This window comes from Nyctereutes procyonoides, unplaced genomic scaffold, assembly GCF_905146905.1.
Source record: "Nyctereutes procyonoides isolate TBG_1078 unplaced genomic scaffold, NYPRO_anot_genome, whole genome shotgun sequence".
NCBI classification, from domain to species: domain Eukaryota; kingdom Metazoa; phylum Chordata; class Mammalia; order Carnivora; family Canidae; genus Nyctereutes; species Nyctereutes procyonoides.
In genome coordinates this window covers 39,494,598-39,520,252 of record NW_026575120.1, presented here as the reverse complement: position 1 = coordinate 39,520,252, position 25,655 = coordinate 39,494,598, and the positions used below count along the sequence as shown (strand labels likewise).

Genomic DNA, 25,655 nt, shown 5'->3' with positions numbered 1-25,655 from the left:
AAGAGTTATCAGAAATCATTTACCAATGATTATTATTTTTTTTTTTGGCTATAGGATGGAAGGTTTAATTCTATATCAAGTTTAACTCATTTATTTGTTATTTAAAATTCCAATGTAACTGAGAAATCCATCAGTGTTTGGTCCCATCTGACCTGATTCAGTCCAGGAAACGTGAGAGTTAAGAGACAAGACTCCTATCTGCGGCAGGTGCTTCATTTAGGGCTGCTGTTCTGCGTTGGTTCTTGAACCCCTAGGACCACTTGTCTAGGTCTACTCTAAGTCCTGCTGAGACGGGAGGATACGTAGAACCCCAGAAATAGCAGTGAGATTCAGTGTCAGACTAAAGAGAAAACATAACATCTCATGAACCGAACTGGTCTTAAAAGCAGATAAATTACAGAGGCATACTAACCTGGGAAACACCAGAAAAGCGTGGCCAAAAAAGAAAGGCAATCATGAGGTTCTTAAGTAGACACCGTCACATTATCAAAGAACTTACATAGTTTAACGATGTCAGGATAGCTGACTCCAACTGTAAAGCTCTGACCCAGTGTAATCACACAGATCTTAAAACTGTATATTCATCCAGGGAAAGATGAGAGTTTTCAAGGCAGGAACAACAAAGCAATAAATGGCACTGTCTTTAAATGTCTCTGGTTTGAGGGGACATTCAATCACAACTCATCATTTTATAGTAATTACCGAATCTTAATGTGTTACATTTGGACTCATTAAAAATACACTAATTACGTTTTAATTCCGGAATCAGAATAGGAGCAAACCTGGCAGTTGAGCGAGTATGAACTCTGTTGGAGAGCTGACATGTGTGGGTCCGCTGTCATTCACGAGGGGTTTGTTTATAAAGACACATAGTTATTTTCTGTCTGCTTAGCTCTCTGGGGAGAGACAGTCCCTCGGCCATGACAAGTTTTTCTGTGAGTGTCATCTGGAAACTTGTGTGTGTTGTGAATAATATTTTAGTGCTGGCAGGGGAGAAGGGAGGGCTAACGGGTTCCAGGAAAGCTACTGGGAATCCTGGTAGGAGGCACACTTCTCACTCAAAAAAACTTATTTAAATTCAATTTGCCAACATATAGATAACACCCAGTGCTCATCCCATGGAGTGTCCTCCTTAATGCCCATCACCCAGTTATTACCGCATTCCTCCACCCAATGCCCCTTTCCCAACTCTTTGCTTCCCAGAGTTAGGGGTCTCTCATGGTTTGTCTTCCTCTCTAATTTTTCCCCACCCAGTTTCCCCACTTTCCCTGGTGGTCCCTTGCACTGTTTCATATGTTCCACGTATGAGTGAAACCAAAAAATATGGAACGCTTCGCGAATTTGTGTGTCATCCTTGCGCAGGGGCCATGCTAATCTTCTCTGTATGGTTCCAGTTTTAATATATGTACTGCTGAAGAGGGCTCTGGATTTCTCCCTCTTTACTGCTATTTTATTTACCTTGTAAATTCCACACATTTGATCCCCAGTTTACAAATAAGCCCATAGCCCCTGTGGTCCCTTCCAGGGTCTGTCTCTTCCCCTCATGAGACCCCTCATCCCAAAGCCTTCCTCAAATTCTCCTCCCTAGGCCCGAGCACAGTTAGTGTTCCCAGGGGCGGGGGGTGGCATCAGGCCATCCCATTTTAACAGCCCCCAGCCGTGGGTGGACATGCATGTATTTCAGGGAGGGCACACGTAGTAGTGTCTTGACAGAAAATTATTAGGGTAATTCCAGCTAAATAATAACCACAAAACCAACTCTGACAATGAAAAATTGCTCTTCTACAATAGAAATATAAGATAACTTAGAAGTTTCTCTTTTTATATGGTTGCTTCAAATATTATAATGAAGACCATTTATTGGGACTTACAGTCAGAAGGTATGATAATTTAATTGTTTTACAGATCTTTCTAAAAGATTTTCCCTCACGCTTAGGAACTCCTGCGTAGTGAATTTGGTTTACAAGGTCCTGTTGTACCCACAATTGCCCTGTGGGCCTGACTATGCCTTTTGTTTCCCTCTATCAGAAGCAGTAATGTCTGGATCACTATATATATAGGTAAATTTGGGTGTCAAATTGCTTCAGGAACCATTTTTAAAGCTCTGATCATCTTTGTTTTGAAATTTATAGCTTTGAAGGACACCAAGGGTGAGTCAAGTTAAACCAAATAACTCTCAGCCTCAAGTGGTGAAAGAAGGAGAAAACCTTTTAGATTGGTGTACTCAGCTTTCCTTGCCAGCCACAGTGGATGAGCGCATGCTCGCACGTGTGTGTGTGCGCGTGCAAGAATGGAGATGCACAGCTGCCTTTACTTTTGATCAGAATACGATGATATTCGATGATATTTTGAAAGCTCTTTCGTTATCCATCTCAATGCATTTAAATACATCCTCTTAGGTTTTTGAGTTTCCCTGCTTCAACTACAGGCCCAGGACCACAAAACTCTGAGTAGTTGCTGGAGGATTCAGATATATTTCTTTTTTCTTTTTTTTTTTTTTTTGCCAAATATTGTTTATCTTTTTTAGAGGTGTTATTTATTTATTCATGAGAAACAGACAGAGAGGCAGAGACCCAGGCAGAGGGAGAAGCAGGCTCCATGCCGGGAGCCCCACGTGGGACTCGATCCCGGGTCTCCAGGATCACACCCTGGGCCGAAGGTGACATTAAACTGCTGAGCTACCCAGGCTGCCCGATAGATTTCATGCCTGTTTTTATCTCATAGACTTAAATAAAATATATGGCTTTTCAGTTAAATGTAAGTAAAATGTTATCTGCTTCCCCTCTCCCTTTTTTTGGCTCCTGGTACATATTTAACTGTGTGATTATATTTTACGTTAACATCTTTTTATTGATTTCAAAATTTGTATGTCCTATGAGATGAAGAGCGGGTTGTTGTACTTGCATTTAACCAATGGATATTAAAGATAAATGAGCCTTTGGGCTAGGGAAATGGGAATATGAATTGATGAAATTGACAGTGAACAGAGGAATGGAAGGTATGAGGCGTGACTGGGATTGTCAGGCACCCACCTTGGCTCCCGACAGGCCCTATGCTCTAAGCATCCACCTCTAGCCGGGTGGGCCAGGGGATCTACCACAACCCCAGACTTCAGAGTCCAGGCTCTCCTGTTTCCTTTTAGCTGGAAAACTAGAGAGCCCTACAGCCCCAGGCTATCCATGTTTGGTGAAAAGTGAACACAATCCTGGCATCTGACCAGCTTCATACGAGACCTATTTTTTGAAAGGAGTATGCATTCCATACATTGCACAAATTTAGAGCAATCACTACCAAAATCTATCCCCCCATGCCCCCCCCCACACACACACTCTACATCACCTTTCTTACTAATTAAAACTAGTCCCATTTCAAGCTAGAAGGTCTGCTTTAAAATTCTCATTCTCTGGGGCTGTTTTTGCGTCTTTGAGAAGCCTCTGTCTAAAGCATCTGTGTTCACCTCTGTGGCCCAGAACTGGCGCTTCCCTAGCATTTTTGTTGTTTTCATATGAATACAGTGCAGGTAAACTAAGTATCCTACTTTGTAGCAATTATTCTCCCAGGGTCTGGAAGAAGACTAAAAACAGAAAGATATTTAATAAAAACCAGTAAGATGGTAAGAATATAAATGTGGTCCTATTAAATATTACTTTAAAAACGTAAAACAAAATCATTCTGGCTAATTTCTAATTCAAATTTTAAGTGCTGCCTCACTCCTTTTATTAATTGTAGGCGTCTGTTAGAATTGTCTGGATCCTGGTCTTTGTTATATAATTACCTTCCTCTAATCTGTTATGTATCTTTTCAATTTAACTATAGTGATTTTTTTATATGAATATTTTCAAACTTTGATGAGGTCCAGTTTATTACTATATTCTTTATGGTCTGCTATTTCTTCCCTGGATGTCAGGGATATCACTTGCATTTCCCTTTCATATTTTTAAATTTTTATCCTTTTTTGTACATCTAAAAAAATTTTTTTTACATTAAGGTCTCTACATTTCTCTGAATGTTTCTGTTTGAAGAGGAAGCATCTAGTTTATTTTTCAAATATTGAAATCTAATGAATACAACATCATTTATTTTCCTTTCCTTAGCAGTTCCTCATGTTTGCTCTCTCAATGCCAAGTTCTTTTAGCTGTGGATCAGTTTTTAGACTTTCATCCTGTTTCATCATCTATTTGTCTTGCTGCTCTGTCCCCTGCATGCTTCAAAATCATAGCTCAGTGGACAAGTCTGGCATCTGGTAGTAAATGACTTCATTTCTTCCTTTTCTGTAGATGTCTATTTTTATGAGTGGGTAAAGTCAGAAAAAGACTTTTAATGCAGGAAAAGAAAGCAATGATAACCAGTCATAATTTCTATCTCCACAGAATGGGTGTTACAAAAATAAAATGAATTTGGAGTCAGACATGGGATCAAAACTTAGCTACCAGTTTGTAGCTACAAGACAGAAAGTTGTCCCTGCTGAAAGTCACCCGGTACACCTGAGAAATGGGAACACTGTGCCTACTTGAGAGGACTGCCATGAGGATTAAAGATCTAAGGCACCTGCTAAATGGTGGGGGCTTGTTAATGGTTACTTGCTATTGTTATTATTTTTATACAGGAGCAATTAGGGTCTTTAACCCCAAATCTCTCTTATCTCATAACTATTGATGAAATAGCAATCTCTAAGTCACGGGAAAAAATATTTAGGAAGTTGGGATGCCTGGGTGGCTCAGCGGTTGAGCGTCTGCCTTCAACTCAGGGCATGATCCCGGGGTTCAGGGATCAAGACCTGCATCAGGCTCCCTTCGAGGAGCCTGCTTCTCCCTCTGCCTATGTCTTTGCATCTCTCTCTGTGTCTCTCATGAATAAATAAATAAAATCTTAAAAAAAGAAAATCTAGGAAGTCATTAACACCTCAATGGGGTCTAGGAAATGAGAATTTAATGTTGTTCTTCAGTACCACCAGGGAATTAAAATCATGCTCATAAGTTGTTGCTTTTACCCAGTGGACTCAGGCATGATCTCATATGTGGGGGTCTGCCCCAGGAGGAACTGAGGTTCATTTCCTGAGTACTGAGGGCCCATGGCAGCATGGAAAGAAAAGACAGCAGGGATGTTTGCAAGAAGGCACCGCAGCACAGGAATAAGGCACCAGAATGGTTAGTCCGAGGGTTCAGATGACCAGCAGCCTTAGGAAACATTCACCCTCCAGCTGTGTTCAGTGGAACACATTATTTTTGTCTCATGCATTGTTGGCCAGTAACAAGGATCTGAGTTTGTATTTATAGCTCAGTATTGGTAAAACCATAGGCAACTCCCACACTTTGGAAGATGTCCTGTTGGGTGGATGCATATGGGAGGTGGGAAGCTGGGGGAAAGCATTTTAAAGATCTTTGTGAGAAAATGGAAATGTGAACTAGAAACACAAATTCTAAAGCTAGCTGGTCATAGGGTTCACAAAAAGGCCAATCCGTCTTCTGACTTTTCCCGTAATCCAGGCAAGACTGACTGGCTTGCATTTCCTTCTTAAGTCCAACAGTCAGAGATCTAAGAATAAAATCCTGGAGAAAAATCAGAAAGGTGGGACTCACTGTGGTGGGGGTGATGTGGGACCCTGGAGAGAACATGGCAGAGAACTGCAGCAGGTCCTGCCTATAATTTTAGGTCTCCTTTGCCCTATAGCAATGGGTTCGACTTTATCCACAGCTGCCAAAGTTTGTTCTAACTCATTCACTCGTTTGTTGTGTTCCGTTTTGGTTTTCTTTATCAAAAGAGCACAGAAACTTTCATAGCTCCATTTAAGGGATGCAGGGCATAGAGGGAAAGAGGAAGTCTGCCATCGTGTTTCCTAGTGAGTACTGTGTCCCTCAAATCAGCATTTGAGTGTCAAGAGTGCTTAACTGAATAGACCTATGCCAATCATCAAGGGGCAGAGGTGCAGCATGGTTGTTATTCATTTATTTTGTTTCAAGAAGATCGATTTAAAGAAAGGAGACAAAGAGGAAACATATTTTTATCATATCCTCAAAATGAGAGAGGGGAGAGAAAAATGAATACATGTAGTCATTTCATAGTTGAATGAAGCAAAACCAACTCCAGGATACCTTCTCAACAGCACTCTTCATTATTCTGCATTCATATTCCAGGGTGCCGCAAACAAAAAAGCTCAACATGATAGTATCTCATCCTCTTTTACAACCGACCCCTCTCTGCCTTTCAGATTAAGCCAGATCTGACTGACCCTCTTGTAGCAATACCCACCCCACTTGCCCTTTGGAGTCAAGGTCCACTGGTTCATGATAGGTGAATATATATAAAAAAAATGTACAAAAAATACAACCCTGCAAAAGAGACTGGATCTGTGTGCCCAGATATGTGACCTAACAGTCACCTCTTTTTTGTTTTATTTTGCTTTCTCTAAACTTCCTTTTTAAATGAATTTACTATGGAGACCTAATGTGCTTAGATAAAAGGCCTTATGTTTAGCTATTTTAGTGCCATCATAAAAAAATCAATACGTGTTTTAAAAAGTACAAAGAAGGACTAGTTATTTTAGAATTTTTTTTCTTATCCATTCAAAAGCACACATTCAAATGAGCTTTTACTAGATTCGAGTGAAAAGAAGAGTTTTAGGAAGCTAAGTGAGGAATGAAAATAAGGGTGCATAGCAAGTGTTACATTGCATCTCTTCTGAGAGTCTGATGTCCCGCATGCTACAATGCATACATGATTTCCAGATAAGCATATCCATGGCGAGGAGAAAAACAGTGAAGTAGAGAGAGCAAATATATAGAAGGGTTGTTTTAAAAACCAGTTTTGAGCAAAAGAGGTATACTAAGATTTTTTTCCCTAATACTGTAAATGAAAATTTTTTCTTTTCTTTCTTTTTTTTTTTTTTTTGGTTTGTTTTTTTAGGATTTTATTTATTTATTCATGAGAGACACATGGAGAGAGGCAGAGACATGGGCAGAGGGAGAAGCAGGCTCCATGCAGGGATCTCGATGTGGGACTCCATTCCGAGAGTCCAGAATCATGCCCTGAGCAGAAGGCAGATGCTTAACCACTGAGCCACCCAGGCATCCCTGAAAAATTTTTCTAAAACAAAGCTTTTTCTTTTAATCATAAATTGCACGACCAGAATAGAAGGGCAAGAGCATACCAGAATTCACTAGGTATTTATAAGGGTTCAAAAAGAAGTTAAAAATATAGAATTTAGTCGGTAACTTTGAGTTCATATGTTACCATATATTCTCTCTCAACCCTGATTTAACATAATCTTGTAAACAATTTCAGTTATACAATTTCAACTTGCAACTGACCAAAACGTGGCTAAAATTCAATTTTGAGCTGCTGCAAGTAAATACGGACGCCTAGATGCAGCCTATTTTCCAAATAAAAGATTCATCCAAATCTTTTAAATAGAAAGAATGGCTTTACAACTGATTAGTAGTCAATGTAATTTCTAAACTTTGCGGCCAGAGCTAAATGTTCTACAAGAGTCAGCTCTGGAATTTACCAAACAGAATAAGGCATTCCAAAAATCTCCGTTATTTGTCTTTCAAATTTAAATGCAACAGGAGTGAAAAAAAACCCGAAAAACATTTTGGAACATGAGCAACAGTAGAACTGGACAGGGACAAATTTACACATATTCCAGCAGTCAAGTATTTGTGGGGAGGTAGTGAACACACTGTGAATAAGATGTGATGCTTTTCATCTTCTGGACTTCCTTTACCCGTTGGCTATAAGAACTGGTTATATTCATAAACTTTGAGACGTATAGCCCTGCCATTCGCTGGTAATGTGGGCTGTTCATGACTCCAATGCTGCAGATGATATTTATATCTGCCATTTTCTTCTTTGCCCTCTTAGGTAAAAAGCCTTGAACTAGATGCTTCAGATCCCTTCTGAGCTTGGAAGTGTAACTTTTATGGTTTAACTCACTTAACTGCTCATCACCGTACGCAGGCTTCCCATCTTAAGAAGATTTTGGAAACTGAAAAGTTGGGTGACCTTTGATAATCCACACTCCTTACTCAGAGAATCTCAGAAATAAGCCACACACCAATTAATTTCCTACTTTGGAGAAACGACCGAGTTCTTTCAGTGCGGCTATACCAGGGGAAGAAAGAAACAGGCTCTGAATGACGGGAAGGCCGCGCAAACCTGCAGGTGGCAAAATTCAGTATTCTTTAATTATAGGCTCAAACTACACCATTTATGGAATCACAAATTAACTGTTTAAAGCAATACCCTCTTCCATAAACACAGAGTATGCAGAATAGGCTCCCAGGCCGAGAAACCACTGATTTCACTGGTTTAGGAAATTCTGTAGGAGGAAAATAGTGCAGTGACCTCAAGCTTGACTCTGGGGTCTGCTCCCCGAGTCCCAAAAGAAAAATCCTCAGGCAGCATCGGTAACTCCCGAATCAGGAAAGAACTTGTCTGCATTTAGTCTAACATTTCAAAGTTTATTGGTGAAACGTAGCTTATTTCACTCCATGAAATTGTGAAGATATTGCATGAGCACGAAGAAATGACTTGGGTTTGGAAATTTATTTTTTAAGAACGATGATATTGGCCAATTCACTAGCCCATGCCTGCCAATTCTTTTGAGCCTAGAAGCTTTTTGATTTATTCTACAATGTTTGAAATCGTATTTATTCCACTCTTCTAAGCCTTACAGTAAATCAAACTTCTTTTTAAACCGTATTGGGCTACTAATGTCCACAGTACTTCAAACATTCCAACCTGACCGTCAGAGGTTTCTCGGTGTGACACAGGTTGCTACTGCCACCCACCCAGGTTGAGAATGACTAAGAGAAAGAGGGGTCCAGGGGGGCGTGGGTGGCTCAGTCCGTTAAGCATCTGCCTTCGGCTCAGGTCATGATCTCAGGGTCCTGGAATTGAGCCCTGCGTCAGGCTCCCTGCTCAGTGGGGAGTCTGCTTCTTCCTCTCCCTCTCCCCTTTCATGCTCTCCCTGTCTTTTTCAAATAAATAAGTAAAATCTTTAAAAAAAAAAAAAAGAGAGAGAGAGAGAGAGAAAGACAAGGAGAGGTCCAGTGAATAGGTCAATAACTGGGTGAACAGAATACTGTCCATTTTCCTTGCTTAAAAAGTTATCTTTAGGGAGTGGAAATCTTTAAAAAGATTTTCTGTATCAAACAAAAACTAAATCTAACATGTACATTATGTATATCTTGGGAGGAGGCTGTCTACCATTTCTAATATGTGCAGTTGTTTTATTGACTTATTGTAGTAAATATTAAACCTTGAAAAATCTGCTGTGATTATAGAGGAGCCGACTTTGGAGATGAATACCAATTTAAATTGGTTTCTCTGGCATTTATTAGCAATTCAATTTTACTCTGTGTAATTAATTATGGGATTATAAATAATTCAAATTAGGGAGGAAATATAGTCTTTAGGCAATCTCCAGATCATCAAACTACTTCTATATATGTCAGCTTGTCTTAAGAGTCAAACACGCCTTTGTCTTATGACTTGAACTTGAACCAACAAAGTATTTTAAAAGCATTGTTTTCTTTATGAAGATTCCCCCGGTGTCCTCAGTTCTCCTTTATAAAATCTTTCTTTCCTTCTTCCCATTTTTGGATACTTACTCTGAATGTTCACAAGATAAATTCTGGCACGAAGAATATAGAAACTTTTCATGGACTACAATCTATATACTAGTCAATTAATCAAACCTTAATTTTAATTTGGAATGCATGCTGTAATATGTAGATCACAGTGATTTAAAGTGTTCAACGCATTAAAAGATGTTGGCTTTAATTTTCATTGAATTTTGATTATCAGTAATATATTTGGTTTAGAAATATTAGTCCTTTAACAAACTCGAGGAAGTATATGCCAAGGGATCAAAAAACATTAAGAAAAAAAAAAGCATTAAGTCAAACATCAGATAAACTCTGACGACTTTACAGACTGCTTTTCACATATTGTTATGGAAAAATGAAGATATTTTTGTTATATTCCTCTTATAATCTTACTAAATGTTTTAAGCCCCATTTTCAGAAATCTGTTTTTTTTTTCTTTTAAAATTTTATTTTTTTTAAGTAATCTCTACACCCTATGTGGGGCTCGAACTCATAATCCTGAGATCAAGAGTCACACGCTCCACTGACTAAGCCAGCTGGGCATCCCCTGAAATCTGTGGTTTTAATGCTGTGCTTCATGAAGCCCTGGAGGATTCATAAAAATCCTAACTGCCCGCTGTTGAGGATGATGGGTAAAGGAAGCATATAGGTGGTGGAGTACTCCATTGGTCTCTCCCTTTGCCTCAAGACACTTTTTAAATCTTTTCATATTGGACTTTTAACTAAGATTTCATTTGAGCAAGTTACAGCTAGCTCAAAGGACATCTACATCTGATTTAAATTTCAAGTAGAGGATAATTCAATACATACTGGTTTTCACAATGTCGCGATCCCTAAATTCTTCCATGTACTTTAACATTACTTTTATTAAAATAAAATTAGCTCAATCTGAAAAGGCTATCAACGTGTGATTCATTACATGACATTATATAAAAAGCAGAACTATGGAGATGGTAAAAGAACAAAACAAAACAAAGGTTGGCAGGAATTGGGGTGAAAAGAGGGATGAACAGGTGCAGCACAGAGGATTTTTAGGGCAGAGAAACTGCTCTGTGTGATCCTACAATGGTGGATACATGTCATTATATATTTATCCAACCCCACAGAATGTACACTAAGAGTGACTCCTAATGCAGGCCATGGGCTTTGGATGATGATAATGTGTCAGTATAGGCTCATCTGTTCTAACAAACGTGCCACTCTGGTGAAGGATGTTCATAGTTGGGAAGGCCGTGTTGGGAGGGAGGGGGTAAATAGGGACTCTTTGTATCTTCCACTCAGTTTTGCTGTGAGCCTAAAACCACTCTAAAAAAACACAGTTTTAAAAATAAAATTAGTTAATTTGAATTATATGAAGTATACATCTACGCAATTAACTTCCTAGAATTTCTTCTATTTTCTAAAAGCTTGCCAATGAATGATGGGATCCATAGTTAAAAAAGAAAAGAAAAGGAGTGGGGGTGGGGGAGGGGAAAAAAAGAAAAAAGAAAAGAAAGAAAGAAAGAAAGAAGAAAGAAAGAAAGAAAGAAAGAAAGGAAGAAAAGCTAGAAATTCATGGAAAGTATGACTTTGCACTGCATCTCCAGAGAGGAAGACCTGCTGCAGAGTTAACAGGAGGTTCTAGTGACATCTCTGGTGGTTTTACAGGGGACCTGGGTGATGGTTGCAACTGATCAAAAAGGAAAGCTCAGCTGGTTTAAAGAGGAGACTTGGTTTGCAGTCATGATGGCCATGACTTAAGATGACAGGAAGACAGGCTCCTGGGAATGGAAGTATGTTCTTCATGAGGACAAAAAAGAATGGACTGGGCAGGAAGATCACTGGAGTGTGAAGAAATAGAGGAGCAAGACCTGAATAAAAACCACAAACCTGGTTTGTGCTGGAAAAAAAGTCAGGTGACAGGAAGAGAAGCTTGGTACTTCTCAGGCAGAAGTGACGAGGACACTGGTTGGAAGCCACCTATGCACTATCACAAAGAGGGGCTGCAGGAAGGATCATGGCAAGAGTTTAAGGATGATTGGAAGTGTCATATGTATGTTTACACTCACTAAAATAATAATGTTGGCACACTGATGAGAAATCATCCACGCGGTGCTGTGCATCTTAATTTAGTAACAGTTTGGGTGAGGAAGGAGCCTTGGTGTCTGTCAAAAGATGATGGATAAAGAAGCTGTGGTCTCTGTATACAGTGGAATGTTCCTCAGCCATTAGAAACGACAAACACCCACCATTTGCTTCGACGTGGATGGACCTGGAGGGTATTGTGCTGAGTGAAGTAAGTCAATCGGAGAAGGACAAACATTATATGGTCTCATTCATTTAGGGAATATAAAAAATAGTGAAAGGGATTATAGGGGAAAGGAGAGAAAATGTGTGGGAAATATCAGAAAGGGAGACAGAACATGAGAGACTCCTAACTCTGGGAAACGAACTAGGGGTGGTGGAAGGGGAGGTGGAAGGGGGGTAGGGGTGACTGGGTGACGGGCACTGAGGTGGGCACTTGACGGGATAAGCACTGGGTGTTATGCTATATGTTGGCAAATTGAACTCCAATTTAAAGAATTTAATAACAGCTTGGAATTGAATTCATTTCTGTTTCTCTTGCCTATTCTTTCTAGAAACTTTTTGTGGATCTCCCTATGAATCCCAATTTCCACATGTATTCTGTTTCTTTCTGATTAGAGAGGCATTGACAACTGCCCTCTGTTTACCTTGGTCACTACTCTCATGCACAGTCCAGTTCCCACACTTCCCGGAGGACAGGGCAAGGCTGCATTTCTTTCTTTTGTCTTTCTCAAGGAGATACGTGGTACCGCGATGCTGTCTCTGCTACATCTTCCCATCCATCTTTAGTTCTTTGACCCATTGCACCACTTCCCCTTCCTCTCCAGAGGAAATGGAGCACACTCGTTAAAATCCTGGGGCCCAGCATTAGATTGCCCTCATTCATCCCCATTCCCTACTTATTAACTGTGTCCTGGGCAAGTTCATCAACCTCTCTAAGCCTTGCTTCCTTATTTCCAAGCTTGACCTAAAAATGGTGCGTATTTTAGAGGGCTCTTGTGGGGATCATATGACGATCTGCAGATAAAGTGCTCTGGGTGATGGTGAGCATTTGGGAAGACCCCAGGAAGTGCCCGCAGCCATCCACATGGAAATACCTTGGCTTGGGAGCAAGCACTGCTCGATGCACTAGTTTCCTGTGGCTGTGGTTAAAAAGGATCACAAACTGGGTGGCTTAAAACAACAGAAAATTATTTTCCAACAGTTCTTGAGGCTAGAAATCCAAAATCAAGCTGTCTCCGGGGTCTAGGAAAGGATTTCTCTGAAGGGTTTAGTGGACGATCTGATCCATGCCATTCTCTTAGATTCTGAGGTCACTGGCAATCCTCAGCATTCCTTGGCTTATTGACGTGTCACTCCAGTCTCTGCCTCCATCCTTACCCGGTATTCTCCTTGTGTGTGTATCTTGACACATTTTTCTCTTCTTTGTGTGTGTCTCTCTGTGTCCCTTCTCTTCGTCTGATGAGGATACCACTCACCAGCCTAATGATCTCACCTTGATTTGACAACATCTGCAAGGACTTATGTTTGAATAAGGTCATGTTCACTGGTGCTGGGGTTAGGATTTGAACATACCTTTTTAGGGGACAAAATTCATTCCATAACACAAGGGAAGTGACTCTTGCACTGAGCAGTGGTCTTCCTTCCTTCCTTCCTTCCTTCCTTCCTTCCTTCCTTCCTTCCTTCCTTCCTTCCTTCCTTCCCTCTTTTGCTCGACTGTCCTCATACAGAATACTCCTCAAATTCCCTGACCTCATCGTCCACGTTCTAGTTTTCCAGCACTAGATATGATACCTCAGGTGTGGTATAGCTGATGCTGTAGAATCTTGTGATCTGGGCGTTTGACCAAGGTTATATCAAGAGTATTTACTTTTGTTGTGTATTTTGGTGGCCACATCACACCGATGGCTCACATTGAGCTTAGGATAAATTTTCACAAGCTGATTTTTGCAACCTCTTTTTACTAACAACTCATAACCATCTGTCACGTTCCTTCGGCCTGTTTTTCTGTTTCTGAATGCAGTCTTAGGGGAGTTAACAGTGGTGAACAGGGTCTGAAGTAGTTCTAGGATCAGAATGGATGCGCATTCATGGGGAGAACTATGGGTAGTTTGAGTGGCTTCTAGACTTTACAGCCTAGCCCAAGCATCCTGGGGTAAACCAACAGTAGGGTGGGCCTACTGTGGAAAATAACCCATCACCAAAAAAAAAAAAAACAAAAAACAAAAAACAAGTTGTCTTGTGCATGTTATTACATTCCCTATCTCACAGTGTCCTTGGAAGGTCCCTCAGGAGCCATCAGCATTCAGTCCCTGAGAAGCCATCAGCATCTTTGTGGAAGACTCAGAGGCAGCCTGTGCCCCTGTAAAGGAGGAGGGAATCTGGGGCAGTGGCCCTCCAGATGCCCTGGCCTGACCCTTCGAAAGGCTGCCACATTGGTGTCAGTGATGGGCTTCTCCCAACATTGATTTTGAATTAAGAGCGGGGCTGGGCCCGGGGAACATGAAACCAGGAGATACGTTCAGAAATGGGACAGCTGCTCTTAACAAGCCAGACTGCCTACTTCCCATCACTGCTCTTTTCTCCCTCACCCCATTTCTTCATTTATTTCCCATGCCTTCGTTTGCTTTTCAATACTCGTAATTTGCATTGACATGCATATTTAAAATGTAACAAGGATTAAAAGGGATTATTGTAATGCTTTCTATACTAGAAATAAACAGTATGGATAGTCTATAATGGGATAATTTGTATGTGGTTAATTGGGACTTGACAGGATCATTCCTAACCATTTTCTCGGGAGGGTTTTCTTTCTCTAGAAAGCATTTACAAGTTCTCTTTGATCTGAAAACAAACAGTCTATAGCCCACTCCTGTGTCCTAGTGTTACTTTGTATTTTCATCCAAGAATCCCCCTCCCCTTGAACAACATGGGGGTTAGAGGCACTGACCTCTCCTGTCCACTTCCTCCCTGCCACCCAGAGTCAAAAATCCGCAAATAACCTTTAATTCCCCAAAACCTTAACTGCTAATACCCTACTGTTGACTAGAAGCCTTACTGATAACATAAACAGTTCACTAACACATACTTTTTATAGGTGTTATATATTCTCACAATAAAGTAAGCTGGCAAAAAGAAAATGTGTTAAAAAAAATCACAAGAAAACAAAACAAAACAAAAAAAATAAAAATTAAAAAATTAAAAAAATCACACGGAAGAGAAAATACATTTATAGGACTGTACTGTATTTATAGAAAAAAAATCTGAGTGTAAGTGGACCCGTGTGGTTCAAAGGGGGCATCACCTCGTACTGTCATTCTTACTCGTAGACCGCACAGTGGAAACTCACTGCATAATTGGTGAAATGAATGAATAGAACACACGACTCCAGAAAAATGTATTCTATAATTGACTATTGCATCAAGGGTCCTGGGAAACAGGGTAGTTTCCATGCAATGAAGCAAGCTGACCAAAATATCCCCAAATAATAATAACAAGAAGTAATGCCGCTCATTATTTTTCAGGCCTCGTCCTAGCTACGAAAGCTCACTGCTAATAGAGCTGCGCTATCTAGATGACGTTTAACTGGCTATAAATAACAGATCAAGGCCAGATGCGGACAGGCCACCATGCAGGCTAAATGGCATCTGCCATAAAAACGAGGTATTACAATTGGAAATCCCATCACGCCCCTAATGTCCTCTTTACTTCATTAGATATTATGATAATAAGAAAATGGCTAAACCCCTCATTATTCACTCATTTCTCTGCCTGTCAATTAAAATAAAAAAAAAAAAAAAGAAAGCACGATCAGTTTTGTGAAATTAAAATGCTGAAGGAGGGCAGCCTGGGTGGCTCAGAGGTTTAGCGCCACCTTTGGTCCAGGGTGTGATCCCGGGGACCAGAGATCGAGTCCCATGTCGGGCTCCTTGCATGGAGCCTGCTTCTTCCTCTGCCTGTGTCTCTGCCTCTCTCTCTCTCTGTGTCTCTATGAATAAATAAATAAAATCTTAAAAAAAATTAAAAAAAAATAAAATGCTGAAGGAATCGAGAAGACATCTTAAATCTTTTGGCAGGAGGCACACCATTAAAGGTGCCCACCCACCCTGCGTTTCTGGGGGCAGCGGGAGGGTCTAGCACAGCCCCCGTACACAGCAGGGCCCCAGGCCTGGCTGAACGGCTGGATGTTCCCATGAATGTTTCTGAGTTGGAAAAATTCGTATCGACTGCAATACAATCATCCACTTGAAGGAGATCCAATCTCAGATAAGAACCAGCAAACAGTCCTCCCTGGTCAAGAGAGCCATACATCCGAGGAGGACCCTGCATGCTCTCTGCACAGGCTGGAAGCTCTCGCTTTAGCAACTGATGGACGGCCAGGGGAATGCGGCGTTGGCCATAAGATGACCGTTAAGGACATTCGTTTTAAGTGGGTTGCAAGGCTATTCTTCTCCCAGTCAACCTTGACTCGACAGCAATATCTCTGAGAGAGAAAAAAATGTTTTGCAGAGTGTTTTCAACGACTCCGATCGCAGCAGAAAGGAGATGTGTAAGTTTTCTATCACTGCCACAGCAAATCACCCCAAACTAAGCATCTTAAAACAGCACAGGGCTGTTCCTCACAGTTCTATAGACTAACATTCCAGCACGAGCGCGGCTGGACCGAAATCAAGGTGTCATCGGGGTCCAGTTTCTTTCTGGAGCTGCTGTGGGAAAATCCATTTCCCTGCCTTTTCCAGGCCCAGAGGATGTCCTCATTCTTGGCTCATGGACCCCCTCCCTTCCTTGCTCTGCAAAGGTAAACAATGTAGCCTCCCTCCGATCCTTCTTCCATCACCAGATTTCCTTCTGACCGTTGCTGGGAAACATTCTCCGTTTCTAAAGACTCCTGTGATGTGACTGGGCCCACCCTGATAATCCAGGATAATTTGCCACCTCAAGGGTGTTATCCTTAAGCACACCTGCAAAGCCCCTTCTGCTCTATAAGGCAACATGTTCACCAGTTCTGGAAATTAGGACCTGAACATCTTTGGGGACCATTATAGCGCCCGACACCCAGCATCTTCCTGCAGTGGAGGTACACCCTTCTCGGGGCTGGCAAAGGCAGGCGGACAAGTGTTACTAGCCACGCTCACCTCCTCTGATTTTCCCAACATCCTGTATTTTCCCCTCAAGCATTTATTTTCTTGCATATAGAGCGACTTATTTCATGCTAATATCAGGTATTTAATTAGCTGAGCACAATGAGCCTGCTTCCCTCTAGAACGTGTATGGACAGGATAGCAGCAGGGCTCCTCTGAAGAATTAACCGCTGGGGCAGAAACTGTTAGTTTCCCCTTTGGCACGAGAACCCTCATTTTTAGGGACGCACATTCATGCCCAGTTAAAAGCTACATAACTCAGACATCTTTTTCGCTGTGGTATGTGAGGTCATTTTCAGAGGGAGAACTCCTGCTTTCTTCATCCCCTTCATATTCCACCTGGAACGTGAATGTGATGGCTGGAGCTCTAGAAGTGCTACTGGATGCTGAGGATGTGGTCAAACCCTAAGAATGTTGGAAGGAGCCTGGGCTTCTTTTACAAAAAAGAGAAATACGGTTTCGTCTTGCTTAAGGCTTATTTATTTATTTATTTATTTATTTATTTATTTATTTTATTATGTGCAGCCCAGCTTAACTGGAAATCAGTGGCTCTCAACCCTGGCTACACACTTGAAATCTTGGAAGTCTGCAGAATCCAGGATGGTCGGACCTGACCCCCAGAGATTCTGATTAAATTATTCTGAGGCGGGGCCTGACGATCGGTAATTCCGAATGCTTCCTAGGTGATCCTAATTTCTATGAAGCCCAACAGTGATAATCAGTTATAAAGTCATAGGATGGGGGAGCATCAAGCTCAGGAGTTATTTTGGGAGGTTGCCACAATACTGCTCAGAGCTCAGGTTTAGAAGGGAGCTGGAGTAAGAGAGAAGCTGGAGGACGAGGGGCAGGCATTTGTGAAAGGCCCAGGAGAGGCGGTTGGCACGGTAAGGAGAGTGTGACGGTGAGCTGCACAGGGAATGGCTTTGGCCTTTCAGAGGGACATGGAGCAAACCAGCAGACAAATTGGCTGCATCATGTGTGCCCCCCCCCCACCAGGACCCAGTTGCAACATGCTTCAAAACTGCTTGCTCAGCACTTTGCTCTAAACTGAATAACGTGGCTTTTGATTTGATCCTTCTTTCATGATTGATTTTTAGGGAGAATGCAATTCCCCGCCCCAAGAAAATATAACGAACGGACCTCTGTCTTTCTAAAGCATGTTGGGCAGAGGGGATGGAAAATGAACTGTGTTTGCTCAGAAAGCGCTCTGGCATCTAGCTCTGTTTTGCTCAGGATGGCTAAATTTCTTCTGCTGGGGTCCATTTAGCATTCTGGTGGTGGGCTGCGTTTATCTCGGGAACCCATGGCACGCTCTGAACATCTGACAGGCTCACACCTCATGAATCCCTCTTCCTTTCCTGTCATCAATATTACTTAGGGGCAGTGGTCAAACCATATTGACACTCCGCTGACATCTTCTCTGGTGCCCAATTACCTTTCTGTCATGATACAATCCACGAGGTGACAGAAGATTCTATGCTGTGCCAAGCAAGCTGGCACCAAAATATCCCTGAGACAGAATATAATATATCATTTTTATGCGTCCTCTGGAAACTCGGAGAGACATTTCCCTACCCCCTTTTGCCAAGGGGTCTTTCAACTCGCACGGATGCCTTGCATCTTGAGCTCTCCAGCACCCGCCTACATGAGCTGCGCGGATATTTCCTATTTCACATCCCAGGATGAATTCCTAATGAAAGAGCAGAAGCCCTCCTCGCCTTCGGCTCTGAGTCCTGACCCACATATTGAAAGTAGTTACACTTCTAAATGAGCTTAGCAGCTAAACTTTGGAGGAATATCCCATTTAGCTGCAACTTCACCACGCAGGCAGTTGGACCAGGAGACTTCACAGAGGAAGCACAAGGACTAAAACACGGGGGGCCCTGGGACCTGTCTGCAGTTGGCTCTGGTGTCACATTGGCAGAGACACACTGAAATCTGGGGCTAAATCGGTGTAAAAGAAATCATATCCTTTTTCTTCTTCTTTGGTTTTTCCAACAAAGCTTAACTTCATGAAGATGCCCTTCGTTAGATGAAAAGGTCACCTCCATTAATGTCTCTCAAAAGGAAATGTATCGATGACTACCCAGTTCAATATTTCATTTTACACACACACACACACACACACACACACACACACACACACTGGCAGTTATGTGAAGACTGGTTACTGTGTTGGTCAGTTTAGCGATGAGAAGCGCGCCACTCGTGACTGAGACCCCTATGACTCATAATATCACATCCTCTAATAGGGCAAGAATCAGAGCACCGAGGGTTGAGATCTGAAGGGATTGTTGTCCCAAGCAGGGTCCCAGGAGGATTAAAAGCACCCACATGCGTTTTACAGAATTCAGATCAATATGATAAAAACATAGTATTTTGCATGTGGTTAGAAGGCTGAGGGCCTGGATGTTCTGTGTCTCTGTGCTAAATGGGAGAGAGACATCCTATAGATTTCCTAGAAGCTCCTTCTAATCCCAGGGCTAATAGAATCAAGAATCGAGACGCTTTTGTTCCATTGCTGAAACGTATTCTTCTATCTGCTTTCTTAGGAAAACAGTATTTGTTGTTACATAATAGGAGGCCTGTGGGGGCCCTTACTTTTGCATTTTAGATTTTTTTTGAAACATCTATTTCTTTACTTAAGAGAGAGAGTGGGGGGAGAGACAGAGGGAGAAGGAGAGAACATCAAGCAGACTTGCTGCCAAGCACAGAGCCCGATGCGGTGCTCGATCTCATGACCCTGAGATCATAACCTGAGCCCAAATCGACGGTCAGACGCTTAACCAACTGAGCTACCCAGGCGCCCATTGTTTTAGATTTTTAAGCTACTTCTAAAAATTTTAATTTAACAGGTTAACTGTGATCATGACAAAAACATTCCAAGGGTAAGTAAGATGTAGAAGGGGGCAAAGAAAAGACTTCCACAAGACCCCATATCCTTCATCCACAGTGTTAACTGTTATTAATAGTTTATTTTGTATGGTTTCCAGAACTTGTCTATCCATGTATAAGGGTTATGGCTGTATATGTATTTTTTGAAAAACAGACTCATATCGTACATATTATTCTTCCACTTTCTTTTTTCATTTTCACCCTGGCCATTTTCCTCTGCAAGTGTTTGAGTATTTACTTCCTTCCTTCCTTCAACAGCCTAACGTCAGTATACTTCTCTAAAATTCTATTAATGGAAATTTCTCTTTGGGTTTCTTTTGTTTTGATTACTACAAAAAATGGTAAATACAGTATCTCCATTTATTTGTATTTGTTTAAGAAAGGGAATGCCATATAGTAAAAAGCTCTGTCAAAGAATGTGTGTTCAAGTTTTGACAGCACTTTCCAAATTGCCCTCAAAAAGTGGCTTCTTTGCCATATACTCTACGGTGTATATATTAAAAATTTGCTTTCTCTACATGCCTTGCTGTGTAATATCTAAGCATGAGTCTGTAGTTTGTCTGCTCTGGGTTTGACTCTTAGCTCTATCACTTACTATGTGACCTTGGGGAAGTAACTTAACTCCTCTGGGGTTTCGTTTCCTCTTTTTTTTTAATTTTATTTTTTTAATTTTTATTTATTTTTTTTAATTTTTATTTTTAAAACACTTTAAAAAAAGATTTTATTTATTTATTCATGAGAGATACATAGAGAGAGGCGGAGGCAGAGGGAGAAGCAGGCTCCATGCAAGGAGCCTGATGTGGGACTTGATCCGGGGACCCCAGAATCACACCCTGAGTCAAAGGCAGATGCTCAACCACTGAGCCACCCAGGCATCCCTAATTTCCTTATTTGTAACATGAGGATAAGGTAGTGCCTTAATCAAAGGGTCAATGCATCAAATGACATGATGCATTTAAGCTCTTGAAACAATGTCTGACACATAATTAACATTCCTCAGTATTCACTATTATGATTTGAACAACATGGCAAACCAAAATGCACATATAAATATTTCACTTTGAATAAGAGTAAACACGTTTCATGGAAAAATATTATTTAAAAAATTAGATGAGACTGTTTATAAGCCACAAAAAATATACTATTTACTCTTCAAAATATTATAAGGATTTAACAAGTTGTTTGGTAGTAAGCTAACTGAATCAAATGTTTCTGGTTTGAAAACGTTGAAGAGGTTCTCTGCTGCCTTTGAAAAGTTGGTCATGGATTATTTCTGGCCGAAGAAGAGAAGACCTATAGACAAGCCAGTTCCGTTCAGGGTCAATGGAATGAGACCCAAGTAGGCATGAGCCTGGCCTTTCTGAGCCTCAGATGCGAAATGCTCACTAATTGTAGCACAAAGACTGTGCTAATGGCTTTTCACTTTGCTTATTTCCCCTTCTGCATGTGCTCATCTTGGCCAGGACACAATCACCCAGAAATTCTACAAGTACAACAAGAGAAGGGCACTCAAACCATGACTGGCACGCCTTCGCTGGTAATTCCATTTTTGGAACTGCTAATTTCAGATGTGATAATTTATCTCATTGAGTCGGGCTGCACGAGACCAGGAATTACCCAGTGGTGGGCACTTAGCTGAGGCCAAGGCTCACTTAATTAGGATTCTGGCACGGTAGGTGGGAATATTTACCACTGTCATGAATAGTAAATCATAAATGTTAAATTACATTCAATTTCAGAAATAACTGTGCAAAACTTCTCACAGCATAGATAATCAGGCAATCATTGAGGTGGTTATAGTTCTCACAGGCCATTGTTGTTTGTAGTAAGGCCCACTCACGCACTGAGCTACTGTCTTGTTTATCCCAGCTCCATTTTTGTGTATTTTACTCTAGTAAATAAGAATAAATGCTTAATCTAAGTTCCAGAGTTCTTAAAAAAAAGAAAAAAAAGAGAGAATATAAAACATGTGGTCAATTTGTTTACGTTTAAGACTTAGATATAGCTAGCTAAACATTAAATTCGTAAATCATTAAAAAGATAAAAACAGTGTGAATAATCTTCCTTGATCATGATGTTATAGAAAAACACTGGACTGGAAGTTTGGAAATCTGGGTCCAAGTCTTCTCCCTGCTTCTCATTTCTAATATAATTTGTGGAAAGTAATTTAAACTTTCCTGGGCCCCAATTTACGCAACCATAATTTAAGAAATTGTTAACAATTTTAGCTAGGGTCCCATTCAACATTCAAATAGTAAAAAATAATCTGCCTTACTGTAATTTTAAACATTCGTTTATGATTGCACTTTACCAAGTCTCTGCATGAACTGGGAAGGGCTGGCTGGCTGTATTTTGCTGATATGGGAATGTAGAGAAGCCGGATGTCCTGACTTAGGTCACACACGGATGAAAAGAGTGTAGTAGAGATTTGTCCCCACATGAGCCTCACTGCACTTCAATCAGATGATTCACAGTGATTGAGGGAAGATTACTGGAAAGAGTAACTTTCTTAGCTGGACATGGAGTCTGAAAGCATGAGATTCAGTAGAACGTTTACTTGCACTGTTACATCACAGCAAGTGCGCTTTCACATATGTGACTTTCACTTGGATTCATGGGTGAAGTTTCCCTTTTCCTGAATCTCTTAGCTCTCCCCTGTGGGAGGACAAAAAGATCTGGATCCTCATGATCATGGGAGCACACACTCTGGGTTGCCTGGACAGTGAATCAGCTGAGAAGGGCTTCCCCTTCTAGACAGGGATGTCGCACCCAAAGTCAGCTTCCTACTGGGGTCGTGGCTCCTCCCTGTTATGGGGGAAAAGAGAACCTCTGGACAATGCCTGTAAGCAGCTTGTCCCTTTGTGCAGTCTGCCTGGTGCCCTAAGAGTCTGAATTGCCCCCACCAACAAAGTTGTTCTCATTCTTGCCCTATGGGAAGCAAGAGGACCAAGGAAGGGGTTCCTTGGAACGTAGACCCTTGCTGTGTTCAGCACAACAGCCTGGCTCTTGTATCTCTTTCTGAGGGTGGATGAGGTTGGGAGACCAGCAACATTCTCCTCTGATGATACCTCATGGGAGTGTCTCCGATAAAGCCTATCTATAACCCTGCCATGTGGTGCTGTAGACTCTGACTTGAGGTCTGCTGCAGGTCCAGAGCATGAAGGGATTGACTTTCCACCATCTGTTTTCATTTCTAAAGATCCGTTTGGAGTCATTAAGCCTTATACTGAAATTTATATAATTAAGAATTGCAGATAGCTATGTATCCCTTACCGTACAATTTACAGAAGGTGTTCATAATCTATATTCCATTCACACTCACATAGGTCTGCCATTCAAGATTTATTTTGATTACACAGTTTCAGAGTGGTTCAAAGTCTCCTCAAAAGTGGCCATTTTTAAAGCATCCACATAGCAGGCCCTTTGCCAGGGGCTGGCGCATTCAAAGACCAGTAAGACTTCACCGAAGGCTTTCTTTCTTGTGCTCAACAGGGATGATCATCTTAATAGCTATTTATTGTAAATGTATTCATTTTGCCTTTCAGTTTGCTCAAAATAGAGTGCCTCTATTAGGGGACATTAGACAAACTTCACAGAAGCGAGGCGTGGAGGGTGTCTTAGCTGCTATTAAGCCAGGAGGGGACTACACATCAGCTACGCCGGGGGCCCTGAGAAACGGTGAACAGTTATGCTCCGGTCATGTCTTGCCAGGGCAGCGTGTCTGTGAGTACAGCTGAATAGGTCTGTTTGCAATGAGTCTTCTCATCCGTGATCTGAATTCAGGTATGTTCTTCGAAATGATTTCAGGTGCAAATAGATTTCTCTGAAATCTCTATTTCTTATCAGTAATCCCATTGATGGTGCCCCTCTGGATTTCAACATGATATTATGCAGGCATCTCTAGCTTAATACTTTTCAAAGCTAAACTCATCTTCTACTCGCTCAGACCTTTATTCCTTAGCCTGATGCATAGCTTTGCTTCCACTCCATTTTAAGGTCTGGGGAGCCTACCTGGACTCACCTCTTTCTTCTCATATTGGCCAGCTATCAGTGTAGATACCACTTCCTGAACATCTCATACGTTTTCCTCCTTCTTTGTGGCTGTGCTTTCCTTCACCTTCAGCCCTCAATTCTCTTCAAGGACTGTTGTGACATCCTCCTCCTTGCCTCCTGCCTCCTCCATCAAGCCTATCTTCACAGGGTTCATTGCTGATAAATCCAAACTCCCACACCCCCTGAAAAGAACGGAAGCCCCAATGTCATACTACCCACATGCTTAGCATTATTGCAGCTTCTCCCTTCTCCACATCACATTCCAAATCCACAGCACTGATGGTTCCCCAAACTGGCCATGCTTGTGTCATGTTTCTCCTCCAAGGCGATTTTGCAAGGAAGAGTGTGCCCACCAACTCTTACTTCTCTTCCAAGCATTCTTCTCCCTCTGAGGACCTTACTAACCTTTCTTCTTCTCCCTCAGTTAGACTTAAATTTTTTTCCACTGGTTTTGTTGTATCGTGCAATGCCTTCATCAGACCACTGATTGCATTATGTTGTTTCTCTGGGTTTCCTCCCTCAATTAGTTTTTGAGCTCTTTCAGGACAAATGTATGTTCTATTTACCATTGTATCCCTAGAATTTAGCATGATGTCTGACAAAAATGACTTTCACTTGAATGTATGCACTAGATTTTTCTTTCCCTGAATGCTCAGCTGTCCTCTGTGGTTGGATGAACACTCTGCATTGCTAGACAATGAACCATCTGGGATCATGCTCTCACTTCTCCTACTTGGAGAGAATGTACTCAAAGTCAGCTTCTTGAAGGGACAGGGAGTCAACATTAAAGAGACAAATGAATCTGAGTTTATGGAACTTGCTTAAGGTCATACAACCAGTAAGAAGTGACAACAAGAACATAAATCAAGGCAGAGATTCTTGTTCTTGTCATTCACTGTTTTATCCCCTGTACCTAGAAGAGTCCCTGGCACATAAGAGTTCAATCAATTTCTGTTGAGTTAATGAGTGAATGAATGAATGGATGAAAAGTTAATTTCAGAGCCCTCCCTTTGGTTCCACTCTCCTGACTTCCAATCTTGATAGAGTGTATGAATGGGTGTAGAGACATTTTTCAAACAAATAAAATTAAAAACAGAATATTATGATTTTCTCTTTGCAGTAAACCACAATGAAAGAATAATGGTAGCTATTTCCATGTGCCTGCACACATATGCACAATTCTAAAACATTGAAATATAGAGCCTTAGTAATTCATTTCATTTACTAAAAGAAAAATGGCTTTTGGAAAATAGGTAGCCACCCTCCTTAGGAATCATATAACTTTACGTTCAGAATTAGTTTTCAATTAACTGGTAGAATGAACTGGTCTGGTAAACTGTCCTTCTACATAGCGTGAAACAGAGGCCAACTGAAGTAAACTGTAGTTGTTCTGGAGGAAATTCAGAGCCAGAGCCCTGCTCTCTGCTGCTGTCCAGAGGCAGGAGTGGAAAGCAGAGGGCCCCTCCATATTTCTGCAATTGGGAGAAGCAGGTGCAATGTATGCTTCTGGGGAGAGCCCAACTTTGGTTTATAGTCTTCCACCAAAACGTTTGGGGGCTCTCTTTTTCATGCTGAATGACAGCTGATTTTATCTGTATCTATTACTGACATAGACCCTTCCATTCATTGTGAAGCAGAACAAAAGCCAGTAGAGGGATGAAAGAAACCCAAAATAGATCTTTCTTGAGCTGATCGGTATCAGAATTATAAACAGTTCTAGGCATGGAGGAGAAGTAGATTGGCAAGCCCTGTTGCCAAAGATAAAGAATGACTTTTTCCTTTCCTTTCCTCTCTCTCCTTCTTTTTTTTCTTGTACAGCTACTCAAAGGAAACCTTGCAGGAGGTGGAAGCACTCAGGGAAGGAGATTGTTTACTACGGAGGCTCCCACATGCC

The 25,655-nt window shown here is 41.3% G+C and overlaps 1 protein-coding gene and 1 non-coding gene across 2 annotated transcripts in view; both read right to left on the bottom strand.

Annotated features, from left to right (window-relative positions):
- Window positions 1–25,655, bottom strand: part of CNTNAP2 (contactin associated protein 2) — a 1,382,004-nt gene that overhangs the window by 404,909 nt on the left and 951,440 nt on the right. The gene's annotated exons all lie outside the window — the stretch shown is intronic.
- On the bottom strand, window positions 1,318–1,422 carry LOC129516234 (U6 spliceosomal RNA). The gene has a single exon (XR_008665716.1). It is a non-coding gene; the product is annotated as a U6 spliceosomal RNA (small nuclear RNA).